The sequence below is a fragment of the Gymnoscopelus braueri genome (genome assembly GCF_963280865.1).
Source record: "Gymnoscopelus braueri genome assembly, chromosome: 11".
NCBI lineage: Eukaryota > Metazoa > Chordata > Actinopteri > Myctophiformes > Myctophidae > Gymnoscopelus > Gymnoscopelus braueri.
In genome coordinates, this window is record NC_137613.1 from 3,025,028 (window position 1) to 3,039,009 (window position 13,982).

Consider the following 13,982-nt stretch of genomic DNA (forward strand, 5'->3'; position numbering starts at 1 on the left):
AACAATCTACAAGCGTTGTAAGCTTGTAGATCTGCTATTTCAGCTTTTTTTGACTCGTATAAAAATGACTAAATATGTTAATCGTCAACTTATATTTATAATGGTGACAGCCCTAGTGTCACATCTACTGAATACCATTACAGATGTAAAGGGCTGATAGTCAGCCACCTTCTGATCAATTAATGCTGCAACTGACCTAATTATGACCAACATGCACTCTCTTTTCTTTGTTATTTTTGGGTGGTGTAACCGCCCTTATATGGGAGGTTTGGACATCGACATTCGCTGCACTGTGATTGGCCACCATTGTACCCCCCTAACCCCTGCACCGTGATTGGCCACCATTGTACACCCCTAACCCCTACACATTCAATGCAAATCTACATCGACATTCGCTGCACTGTGATTGGCCACCATTGTACCCCCTAACCCTGCACCGTGATTGGCCACCATTGTACACCCCTAACCCCTACACATTCAATGCAAATAAATCTATACTTTTCTTTAAGTGAGCTTCCATCACTGTGATGACCACTAGCTGTAATATGATTGGCTGACTTTAGTGGCTGACTCTATTCAGGACTGTGATTGGCTAGTGAAACACATGACACATGTGCATAGCCCTATAAATAGGACTATGCACTTAAAAAAAAACACATTAATGTGTTTTTTGGGGCGGTGAAACCGCCCCCTATATGTGAGGTTTGGATATTTGCACCCCCCAATCCTGCGCTGTGATTGGCCACCAGTGTACCCCCCTAACCCTGCACCGTGATTGGCCAATCACAGTCTATTCAGGACTGTGTTTGGCTAGTGAAACATGACAATTGTGCATAGCCCTATAAATAGGACTATGCACTTAAAAAAAACACATTTTAAGTTAGGGGTGTTGGTCCACAATATTACTTTTCTTTAAGTGAGCTTCCATCACCGTGATGACCACACATTGACCGCCGGGCCCGTAGTTCTACGGGCCGTTAAATCCAACGGTTAAGCGCCGATCCCGTAGCCTACGGGCTGTGGTGCTTTTTCCTTTTTTTCGATTTTTTTTTTTTTTCAATTTTCCAGGGGGACCATTTTCAGTGTAACACCACCCGAAATCGACCGGAAGTGCGATCACGTTTTTTGTTTCCGTCTGCCTTCATTCTAAGTCGTACACAAAAAGCCCTGTAAAACCTGTACAGGACATGTAGTTTTTCATCCTCGCATTTCCCATGTTAACATAAACGATCAGAACTCAAACATGGCGGCTCCGTTTGACACGCGGTCTCGACGAGTAGACACCAGGACATGTGCCCGTTGTTTACAAACAGTGGATCGGGCAATCTAAAGGATTTTAACGGGGCCTATGGCGACCTGAAAAAAACAAAAAACAACAATAAAACCTTGGCACTGGTGAGTACATTATGAGATTAGCCCTTGGCGGTGGATGTGTTAAATAACAACAGTGACATAGTGCTCCAATTCCACATGCTGTGATTGGCTAGTGAGACACAACTTCCATCACTGTAATGGTCAATGACCACTACGATGACCACACACCGCCCACTTCACACTGGGGTGTGATTTATTTTTAAAGTAAATAGTTTTTTCTTGACCACACTGTATTTAAAATGCAATTTAGATGTTAGTGTGTTATTTAAACGGATCCTAGGTTCATTGTTTACCTGGTATCCTATTGTTTCAATGTATATTGTTTAAAACTTTAGACAGATGCTATTAGGTTCCTAGCTTACTGAGTATTTGATGGTATATCTAGCTTATTATAAGTCACTCTGGATCAGAGTCTCTGCTAAATGCTATAGATTGGCCTATAAATCAGACTGAGATTGCATGAACAGGAAGGGATTATGTCTGAACATGTTTGTGTTCACGTGCTTATATTAGTTCTCTTTCCAGCATAACTCCAAAACACTTTCCCATTTACAATTACAACTTAAGCCATTCGTTCTCAAAGTGGTGGTGGCGAGTGCTGCGCTACGAGCTTGTAGATCTGCTATTTTTGAAAAATAAAAACAAGCAACAGAGAGGCCAAGAAGTGATACAAGAATAGAGGAGTGCCATTCAAATACCATAGCCGTTATCTGTATCTACAAAATAATAATAATAATAATCCTAATTGACCCTGTATGATGTTACTTGCCGTCTTAGTTCAGTGGTTTCTCAACATGTTTATGTCAAGGACCCCCACATTGATTATTATTGGACTATCCACCTGTTTCCTAGGCTTTTCACGGTGTTCCACTTCCTGTCTTTTGATCCAATGAAATCCAATGAAACCGGTCAGATGACTAATGATATCCAATGAAATCCGACAGGAAGTGGAAAACACACCAGCCAAGAAACGGGTGAATAGAACAGTGAGTTAGTGGCTGTTTCCTCCAGGTCTTTGCCCTCCACATGGAACTACAGGGAAGTAGTACACCATACAACTCCTTAGGGAACAGTGACACCCAGTGGTTAGACCAGGACACAGCAAAGCCATCAAATTCAAGCACTTTATTTCCATTTGTGGGTATTTGTAATGCGTACACTAGAATTGAACACACACACACACACACACACACACACACACACACACACACACACACACACACACACACACACACACACACACACACACACACACACACACACACACACACACACACACACACACAGGCCTAATTTATATTTGGTTGTGCCAAAACAGAGTCTGAGTCCTTAGTAATTAAGCAACACGCTTGTTCTCTCTCTCTCCAGCAGATCTCCAGGCTCCTGGTATGAGGATCATTATAGTAACATGATGTTTCTCTCTCTCTCCAGTAGATCTCCAGGCTCCTGGTATGATGAATCAGTTAATAGTACATGATGTTTCTCTCTCTCTCCAGCAGATCTCCAGGCTCCTGGTATGAGGATCATTATAGTAACATGATGTTTCTCTCTCTCCAGCAGATCTCCAGGCTCCTGGTATGAGGGATCATTATAGTAACATGATTTTCTCTCTCTCTCTCCAGCAGATCTCCAGGCTCCTGGTATGAGGATCATTATAGTAACATGATGTTTCTCTCTCTTCTCTCCCAGCAGATCTCCAGGCTCAGGCAGCAGCTGCAGCGCAGCAAGCAGGGAGAGGACGTCACAGTAAAGACAACAAGGAGCGTCTGTCCCCCCTGCAGTACGGACCCCTCACCTACACCCACCCTCCCCAACAACACCACCACCAACAACAACAACAACAACTTCTCCTCCAGTGTGAACCACGTTCAGGTGGGACATCATCTCCCACTACAGAGTTCTAGAGATGTTTTTTTTGGGGGAAACAGTCACACATCTGTATTTGATCATTTTAACCCCTTGATCAGACTAACCCCTCTGGTTGTGACCAGCTCAGTGGCCTTGTGGTTAGAGTGTCTGCCCTGAGACTGGGGAGGTCGGGGTTCGATCCCTCTTACCAAAGACTCTAATAATGGGACCCAATTCCTCCCTGCTTGGCACTCAGCATCAAGGGTTGGGATTGGGGTAAGTCCCTGTGACATACTTGCGTCATGTCCAGGGGGTGTACTTGTACATCAAGCTGCCTCACGCTAAGGAAACAGGAGGCTTACCTCTGGTCTTGGTAAAAACGTACGTGAGTTGCGACTTTACTTTTCCGCTCTCCATGTACATTTCTTCCAACCATGTACAGTTCTACAAGCTCTCAATGTGTCATACTGTGGGCTTTTTTTGGCTGATGTTCCCCCCCAAAATATGGATGCTGGGGTTCAAGTGGTTAATTAAGCAGTATGCTAATCTCAGTGTGATAACCTCAACATAGTCATAACTTCTAACTTAAGGTCGCATTAAACAGTCAAGAATCATTCATTATTTCATGAATACAGGCGTAGCCAGACAAATTTTTTTTTTTGCAATGGCAGATTCGACTGTAACCGGGCTAGGAAAGTGCAGCATTCAGGCAGCATTGTTACTATGCTAACATGTATGCCTACCAGAAGGTCCCTGGTTCACCTCCCGTGTCTGTGTCAAAGTGTCCCTGAGCAAGACACTTAACCCAATAAATGCTGCCCTTCCCTACGAAAGTATACCACAAAGGATTAGCATACAAATGATTATGATAATAATTAGTGATGCACGACATTATCGGTAGCATATCAATATCGGACGATATTTCATAAAAAATGCAATATCGGTATCGAACCGATGTAAAAAAAAACCAGATTTTTTTCCACCAATATTTCACAGATATTGACGCAAATTTTAAAACATTATTATATTAAAAAGAATCAGCAATGAACTCAATATAAATATAGTATATGTCATGTATCGACCGATTTGACCTTGCATTATGGATATCGGTCAAATTTCAATATCGTGCATCTCTAATAATAATCATTAACATGAATGCTGCTATGTTAAGGTGAATACTAACTCATGTTGTGTCTGCTTTACAGCAGGTCTCCATGTCTAAGTCGGCCCAGATGCCGCTGTCCAACATCACGGTGCCAAAGCCCTCCATCTCACGGGTTCCCAGCAGCATGGAGGGCATCAACCACGAGCTGGAGAAGGTCTTCATCAGAGACAACGGGGAGAAGGAGGAGCTGAAGGTGCGTCCGGGGGTCCAGGGGTCCGTACGCTAAACCATATACTGGGAACATATGAAAGAAATAGCTGGCAAAGGCAGCGGATAACTACAACTACAACTACATTACAAGGGAATAATAATAATTATACATCCAATTTTAGATGGTGCTTTTCTCTGTACACCAAGTCACTTTACAAAACAAAACAAACAAAAACTATTTTAATAAGAAAATGACTAGTTAAAAGGCTAAAAACAAAAACATTAAAATTAGAATTAGATGGGCAATGTGTGTCTGAAGAGGTGGGTTTTGAGGGTGGTTTTAAACAGGGCGAGGGTATGGGTTGGAAATCCGGCTACGTGAAACTAGCTTTATTATGTAGGTGTTAACACATTTTACCTTATTTTGAGTCTTTTTGACGATCCACAGATGTTTTTTTTCCAACCTGGATGTAAACAAACGATGTCTCCGTGGGGAGTGTGTTAAACGTACTGACCTCCCCTGTGTGTGTGTGTGTGTGTGTGTGTGTGTGTGTGTGTGTGTGTGTGTGTGTGTGTGTGTGTGTGTGTGTGTGTGTGTGTGTGTGTGTGTGTGTGTGTGTGTGTGTGTGTGTGTGTGTGTGTGTGTGTGTGTGTGTGTGTGTGTGTGTGTGTGTGTGTGTGTGTGGTTCTCCTCTCCGTAGGCCCTGGAGGTCCCAGACGGCCGGCGGGCTCCCTTCCGGCCCCAGCATGGTAGCAGCAGCACACAGAGCGTGGACACACAGACCCCCTCAGCACCGGGACGCTCCAGCAGCTGCTCCAGCCTGTCGCCCTGCCCCTCCCCCGCCTGCCCACAGGGCTCACATGACGGCAGCCCCTACTCCACAGAGGACCTGCTCTACGACCGGGACAAAGGTATAGGATACACCCACATGCACCCAGCCAGCACCCACACACACCCAGCCAGCACCCACACACACCCAGCCAGCACCCACACACACCCAGCCAGCACCCACACACACCCAGCCAGCACCCACATGCACCCAGCCAGCACCCACACACACCCAGCCAGCACCCACACACACCCAGCCAGCACCCACACACACCCAGCCAGTGTTGATTTTGACAGCAAATGTTGATGTAGTTTTAGTCATAGTCTTTTGAATAAAATTCCATTTAGTTTTAGTCATATTTTAGTCATCTGAAATGTTTTAGTTTTAGTCTAGTTTTAGTCGACTAAATATCATAAGATTATAGTCGACTAAATCTGCAGTTGATTTAGTCGACTAAAATGTATTTTGTCGTAATGCCTGATTTTACCCTTGTAAAACTCTCTCTCTCTCTCTCTCTCTCTCTCTCTCGATCTCTCTCTCTCTCTCTCTCTCTCTCTCTCTGATAAACCCTGTCTCTCTCTCTCTGATAAAACTCTCTCTCTCTCTCTCTCTCTCCTCTCTCTCTCTCTCTCTCTCATAAACCCTCTCTCTCTCTCTCTGATAAACCCTGTCTCTCTCTTCTCTCTCTCTCTCTCTCTCTCTCTCTCTCTCTCTCTCTCTCTCTCTGATAAACCCTGTCTCTCTCTCTCTCTCTCTCTCTCTCTCTCTCTCTCTTCTCTCTCTCTCTCTCTCTCTCTCTCTCTCTCTCTCTCTCTCTCTCTCTCTCTCTCTCTCTGATAAACCCTGTCTCTCTCTCTCTGATAAACTCTCTCTCTCTCTCTCTCATAAACCCTCTCTCTCTCTCTCTCATAAACCCTCTCTCTCTCTCTGACACACAGACAGTGGAAGCAGCTCACCTCTGCCCAAGTTCGCCTCGTCGCCCAAACCCAACAACACCTACATGTTCAAGCGCGAGCCCCCAGAGGGCTGCGAGAAGATCAAAGCCTTCGAGGAGACCAGGTACTGTATGGGTTTGCTCTCAGCTCTGTTCACATCACACAACACTGACCAGGTATGAGCAATTAAAAGGACATAAATAAATGTGTAAAGAATCACAATTAGAGCTAACTTACCAAACCACAAAACATGTTGCGTTTTCTGTTAGAAATGGTTCTATATTATACATGTAAGCTACGCTAACATGGTATGAAGCTTTTGAAACAAATTCAAGATTTTGCATTCACTCTGTATAAAACTTTGGAGATGCATAGCAACCATTCTTACGCTAAATACACGTAGCAGCAGTCTTTCAGATGTATTTAAAGGTACTTTCTCTGTTGATATGTGCAGTAGTTCTATTTAGTTCTACTCTAAGTAGACTTGGTAACCAGACTGTAGAAAGTAACACTACAGTAAAGAACTTTGGGGTTAATTATTGATTCTGAATTGAATTTTAATACACACATTAATCATGTTAAGATGGCCTTCTTTCATCTTAGAAATATTACGCGAATTAGAGCCTATCTGTCGTTGGTCGAAGCAAAGACGTTGATCCACGCTTTTGTTTTCTCTCGTCTTGATTACTGCAATGCACTCTACTCTGGCCTGTCAAAGAAAACAACTGACAGATTACAACTTGTTCAAAATGCGGCAGCCAGAGTTTTAACTAAAACTAAGATGAGAGAACATATTACTCCAGTTCTAGCTTCACTACACTGGCTCCCGGTTGTTTTTAGGATTGATTTTTAAATTATTTTACTTGTTTATAAAGCTCTAAATGGACTGGAATAAACTCCCATTACACATAAGACAGGCAGCCTCTGTGGATAGCTTTAAAGCACAGCTCAAGACCTACTTCTTCACTCTTGCTTTTAGTTGATTTTTAAATCTCTGTGTTGTCCTCACTGTATTGCCTGAGTCACTGCCTTTTTTGCTTTTCTTTTATGCTTTATTGTTAAATTAGTTGTACTTTTTATGTAATTGTATTCTTGCTCTGCAAAGCACTTTGAGCTGCATTTCATGTCATGAAAGGTGCTGTACAAATAAAGTTCATTATCATTATTTACGGGTACACAAATATGATTAGTAGTCCTTACGGTGCTTATATTCCATTGGACATCCTTCTCCTGTCAAAACAGCTCACAAGCTCTCTCTCTCTGTCTCTCTCTCTCTGTCTCTGTGTCTCTGTGTCTCTGTCTCTCTCTCTCTCTCTCTCTCTCTCTCTCTCTCTCTCTCTCTCTCTCTCTGTCTCTCTGTCTCTCTGTCTCTCTGTCTCTCTCTCTCTCTCTCTCTCTCTCTCTCTCTCTCTCTCTCTCTCAGACAGTCCACCTCTTCGTCGGTCCTCTTCTCGTGTCCTGATAAGAACAAGGTGAACTTCATCCCCACCGGCTCAGCGTTCTGCCCCGTCAGGCTGCCCGGCGCCATGCACCTCCTGGCCCCGCCCTCCGAGCCCGACGAGGAGGAGGAGGAGGAGGAGGAGGAAGGCTCCGAGGAGGAGCGACGAGGAGCCTCCGCCAGCACCAGCACAGAGGACCCCCCCGAGGAGCCTGGCAGCCCCCCAGAGACTCCGCTGGTCCAGACAGACAGCCTGGCCATCAGCTAAAACCCCCAGCAGAGCTGGCCTCTGCCCTGTCTGCCAATAACGCTACTTTAAAAAAACACCCACCGCCCACCAATCAACCCCCCACGGCCCGCCTCCAACCCCACCCTCTCTCTCTCTCTCTCTCTCTCTCTCCCCCTCTCTCTCTCTCGGCTCATTTAGACTATGAGCGGTTCTAAGCCAGAACCTTCCTCCAGAACCTGAAACCTTTTTTCCCCGCTATTTCAGAAATATATTGAAAGTCATCGCTGTCCAACAGAAACCTCTTATATCCATATACTTTTCGCGTTATTCTTTTCGTAAATTAACACCCTGCCTAGTTGATCATACTACAGCGGCACACAAAAGTATCACAAAAGTATCACAAAAGTATCACAAAAGTATCAAAAAGTAAAAAAGTTGCAGATCTACAAGCTCGAAATGCGGTGCGAAGCGATGCGTTTCGAGCTTGTAGATCTGCTACTTTTGATACTTTTGAATTGGAATCCTGAAAAGTTACAGTTATGGACATATGAGGTTTCCACCCGACAGAGACGATATTGATATTCTGTGGGTTTCTGTAGATAAAGATCCTCCTCCTGAGCAGAAGGTCCCAAATCAGGTTCTCTGTCTCTCCTTTTATCTGGAAACAAGAGTCGTAGCTTTTTGGAATCAAACCCACAACCTGTGAAAAGAAGTACAATTAGTTCTCATAGTCGTAAAGATCTGATCTGATCACTCTCTGTCTTTCTCTCTCTGTCTGTCTCTGCATGACGTAGTAACAATGTCCTGATAACAACAACACAACAACAACGAGAACAACAACAACAACAACAACAATGACAAACAATCACAAAGACGTAGCCACCTTTAACCACATGAACCCCAGCGTCCTGTTCTGATTGGCCAACTTTCGGCGAAAATAGATTTGGCGAGCATTCGGAGCGAAAGTAGCCGCTCTACAAACTCCACCGTGCGTAGAGATCTACAAGCTCAGATCTATACAAGAGATCTACGAAGATCTAGAAGAGATCTACAAGCTCACTTCGTGAGCTTGTAGATAGCTCATAGTGCTGTGCCGCGCTATGAGCTTGTAGATCTGCTACCTAAAATGACACAGATGCGTCCCCGGTCTTAATGGGTTAATGAGTTAAGAGACGTCCTGTCCTGTGGGTGCCTGAGCAGCACCCCGGGGTGCTCTCTGCTCTCAGAGTGTTACCTCCTCTGAATGCACCCCTGGCCTCCTGAACCCACGTGACACAGGATGGAAATGAATCCAAAGTGTGGGAGTCTTTCTTTCCCGTTGTCTTTGGTGACGCCATGTGTCGTGAGCTTGTAGATCGGCTATTTTCCGCTATTGGGACGTACAGCGTAGTCTGGAGGGTTTGAGTGGTTAATGTTCTGTCCTGCATATTTCTTAACTTGAGGAGGGAGACCACTGCACAATGCAAAAATAATCCTTTTAATGCCTTCAAACAGCCTTTATTAACAACATTTAAACTAGCCATGGAAAACATAGCGTTTATGAAAAGGTTTCCTAAGGTAATTAAATCAAGTCTAAAGTCCTTACAAAACCTCATTCACTTGTATTGAGATTATATTATATTGCAACCGTTAGAAGGTGAAACAGCAACATCTGCTTTTTTTTCTTCCACAAGAGGGCACTCTAACACAACTTAGGAATGACCCCTTGACTCTGAGAGAAGGAATGGACGGGTGTGAGGTCATCCCAAAACACATCACTTCTGTCCACTCCTATGTTATGAGTTGTAGAAAAACACAACTCGCTCGGATTTCTTCTTTTTGTGGTGCAAAGGAGCCTTATTAAACGGGCAATAGCAACAAAATGGCCGATCGCGGTAAAAAAAATGTTGCTCAGTTGTTCCGGCTTTGTTTACTTCCGTGTCTACAACGTGGCTTCCGCCACGGCTTCCTCCAAAGATCGTCAATTTAAGGTAAAAAAAATGCTGGCATGGGGATGAAAAACATGTTTTAATCTCAGGCAGTCAATGTGTTAATAGGAACCAGCAGGCTGAGAGAGAATCCCGGAAGAGAGCTTTAATTCCAGCACCGGTTACTGAGCCATGGGAACAAACACAGAAGCACCCGGGAGGAAGTGGACTTAGAAAGGGGAGGAGCCAAACCGACTTCCTGCTTCTTTCTTTTTGTCCTTTTTTTTAAAAAACCAAATGGGTTCCCAGATTGAGAGTGTGTTTGCTTAAACAAAAGTTGTCAAAATAGTTGTTTGAAGGCATTATTACTATTCTGTTGCATTGTGCGGTGGTCTGCCTCTTTAATTTGTTTATTTTTTTTGCATTGGATTTCTGCCTCCTTGGGAACAACCCTCTAGGACATCTCCACGTGTTTTGTTTGTGTGGCACACTGCATATTTTTTTGACACAGTTCTTTGCGGGGACAGAAGCCCTCGCTCTCTCACATGTTATAAAGGACGATTTTAAAGGGATGGTTCCACCGCGGCCTCCAGCCTAAATCAGGCTGGTTCTGGTCCGGTGCGTCTCAGGAGCAAGACACACATAACTGAATGAAGAAGGCACTGGGAGGCAGCTGGGAGCCTATTTCTTTAAAGGTAGTTCTCCGCCGCACCAACGTCGTCGGCGGCAGTAAGCGATGGAAAGCGTCTGTTGCCTAAAATCTGCTGTTGAATGGGCGGCGGGTACACTGTCGCGAAAGCCGTCCGAGTATGCTCAGTCAAGCCATAGGCTATTTTTTGCATGGGTGTCGGCCCTCAGGTGCATTCAGCAACTTGTTTTTACCCACCTTCCAACCGACTGATCTCCCGACTTTACATTACATTACAGTCATTTAGCAGACGCTTTTATCCAAAGCGACTTACAATAAGTGCATTCAACATAGGTAGGGAACAAAACTACTACTAATCACCTTCCTAAGTGCATTCTCCTCTAAAACAAGCAACTAAGAGTATACCTAGCGCTAAGGTAAAAGTGCAATATATCAGCTACCTACTTTCATAAACAGATGAGACAAATAGGAAAATCAAATGAGCAAGAGCTACAACAAATAAGAGTATCAAATAAACAAGATCCAATAAAACAAGAGCTCGTACAACTAATTAACAACAAGTAGGCAAGGCTAAGAGGAAGGGTCAGGGTAGTGTTTCCTGAAGAGGTGGGTTTTCAGCCTGCCGACTTCATTCGACTGCCACTCTGTAGTAATCTGTAGTATGTCTGTTTGGTGGAGAGCTACCTTAACATGGAACAGGGTGCAAGGCAAAAAATTATGATCTGTCATCGAAGCGTTGTTGTTTTTTTTTTGCCTTGCACCCTGTTATCACGCTGGGCAAGACCTAGCCGGTCGAGTGTCTAAAACGGAAGTACCGGGATTTGGTGGAAGTAGCCTACCGCCCAAGGACATGACGTTGACACTTTACAAATCTGTTTACATTCTCCGTGAATGAAACGAGTGTTGTGATTGGTCGGAAAATATCGTTTCCGGGGGAAATGCATACGACGGAAGTCCCCCCCCCCCTATAGACACTCTCTGCACCAGGCTTTTCTCAGAGTGAGTGAAGGCTGTGAACGAGGCTATTTCCACATTAAATAAAAAGGCTCCAATCATCGGCGGCGTTCCAGTGCCGCCTTCATTTAGTCATAAAGGAGGAGTTGGAACAGGCTACTGTCGACTGGGAGGGGTTAGGGGAGGGGCTGGGGTCTGGGTGGGGTGGGGTGGTGTGGGGGGGCATGCATTTAAAAAAAAACTGGTAGTATGTTTAAGATTAAATGATGTGTTTTGTGTTCTGTTCCAGCAGCCACAGTATGAATAAGCTCTCTATAAGTATATACACATATATCTCTATGAAAAGAAAAGAAAAAACGCTTGTTTAAGAAAAAAATGAAGTCGGGGAAAAAATGAATCAACTGTGTATTGCTGTGTTATGAACGTTTTAACAGGAAGGAAACTGCTGTAGGATTATGTTTACAATATCCAGGTCACATTTCTGAACCCTCTCTTTAAAGGAAAACAACAACAAACTAAGAATGCAATCGGACAGTAAAAATCAGACAAAAATGGAAAACAATCAACTTGGCCACAATTTGTTGCACAAAACGGTATCGTCTCACAAACCAGACTGTTGCCTCCCACAATGTTTAAATGTTTCCATCATACAGTCTGGAGCAACGGAAGCTCTGAAAATGATCCGGGAGTAAAGAGGATCCTGAATTTCAGGAGGTGTAGTTCAGACTCTATATAACATTCAGGAGGTGTAGTTCAGACTCTATATAACATTCAGGAGGTGTAGTTCCAGACTCTATATAACATTCAGGAGGTGTAGTTCAGACTCTATATAACATTCAGGAGGTGTAGTTCCAGACTCTATATAACATTCAGGAGGTGTAGTTCCAGACTCTATATAACATTCAGGAGGTGTAGTTCCAGACTCTATATAACATTCAGGAGATGTAGTTCCAGACTCTATATAACATTCAGGAGGTGTAGTTCCAGACTCTATATAACATTCAGGAGGTGTAGTTCCAGACTCTTATGTACTTTAGCATTGGGATATTGTGGAATAGTTGTCTGGCTGTGTGAGACAACAAACGTACAGCGTACACATATGGCCTCGTTTCAGGTATTTCACTGGGAATCCAATACTCAGGTAATCTGGAATGTATGTCCATAAATATACGAATAATATCTGCAGCTTGACAGAGAAGACTTTCAATTGGTGGTCATACGGTATCATTTATATTCCAATTAATTTCCCCCTCCCTCCATTTCAGACTCTGCCCCCAAAAACATTCCACGTTTTAGATCACCACCACATTCCGATCTGCTGCTTCTGCTATTTTATTTATTTGAATCCTGAAAAGTAACAGTTTTGGAGGTTTCCACCCGACAGAGACGGTTTGTAATCCGTAAACCAATGACGGGGGTCGAAAATAGCCGATCCTACCAGCTCACGAGTCGGCGTAACGCGACAACGTTTTGAGCTTGTAGATTTGCGACTTTCAGACGCCTGACACTGTTGTACGATGAAGTATTATATCAGGCTTAAAAGCGAGTGTTTGGAATGGTTCCGGGGGGAGGGGGTCCCATTGTCACATTGTCACATTATTATTGTGGATGACACCACATTGAGGAGAGTTGAGCTCTACTATATTTGACTGTAGTTGAGGTCCCAACCTAAAGACTGTTGTGATAACTGCAGATTAAACTGTGATCAGTGCAATTCCATTGAAACGCATTCCATGAGACTTCAGCAGCTTAAACACATTCATACATGCAGTAATTCAGTCATTTGCCTCCCAAAGCATAACTAAAACCTAAAAAGACCTTTAAAATCTTTTTGATGCACTCGCCGACTGACTCGTGTCCTTGTCACCGCCTGTCGGCACGTCATCGTTGGCGAGCGTTCCTAGGCAACCACGAAACAAAACCATCCCCCCCCCCCCCCCCCCCCCCGACATGTACATGACCCCACCACAGTCCCACCACAGTTTTATTCATCGAAACAATTCAAGAGATAAAAGCATAATCACAACAAAAAAAGTTTAAAAGTTTATTTTGATATCTTGTGTGCTTGTGGAATTCTGTCATTGATGCTCATCATTCATCATTATTTTGTATATATATATATATGGCTTTAAAAAGAGGATCAATGCAATGTTGTGGTTTTCTTATCAAGAGATATTGATTAGCTTATCGGGTGTCTCACATGATGCATACAATGACGCTGGTAAACTAGATGTGTGCAATAATACAGCAATGGTGTTTGTCCTCCTGAATGCTTCTCACTGCATCTTTGATCCATCCATGTTCCCCTTCTGCTTCTTTTGGGGGTTTTCTATGAGTACAGTATAATATGGATACAGGAAGAGTGGGCACCACCAAGGGAGAGTAGGCACCACCAAGGGAGAGTGGGCACCTCCATTTTAAATTGGCTATATTTTCCAAAATGTATTAAAAAGATTAGGACATTTTAAAATGGTCTTAAGTATAGTGTACATTATTTGAACAT

General features: G+C 43.7%; 1 protein-coding gene and 1 pseudogene across 2 annotated transcripts in view; both read left to right on the forward strand.

Moving 5' to 3' along the window:
- LOC308094784 (glucocorticoid-induced transcript 1 protein-like) overlaps positions 1 to 8,313 on the forward strand; it is a 30,008-nt pseudogene extending 21,695 nt beyond the window's left edge. The window contains exons 5-9 of the transcript XR_013935112.1: positions 3,064 to 3,246; positions 4,428 to 4,580; positions 5,239 to 5,449; positions 6,306 to 6,426; positions 7,726 to 8,313. The product of XR_013935112.1 is annotated as a glucocorticoid-induced transcript 1 protein-like (transcript). The remainder of the gene's footprint in view (positions 1 to 3,063; positions 3,247 to 4,427; positions 4,581 to 5,238; positions 5,450 to 6,305; positions 6,427 to 7,725) is intronic.
- The window catches only part of LOC308094999 (NACHT, LRR and PYD domains-containing protein 12-like), a 518,863-nt gene that overhangs the window by 36,023 nt on the left and 468,858 nt on the right, over positions 1 to 13,982 (forward strand). The window lies entirely within an intron of this gene.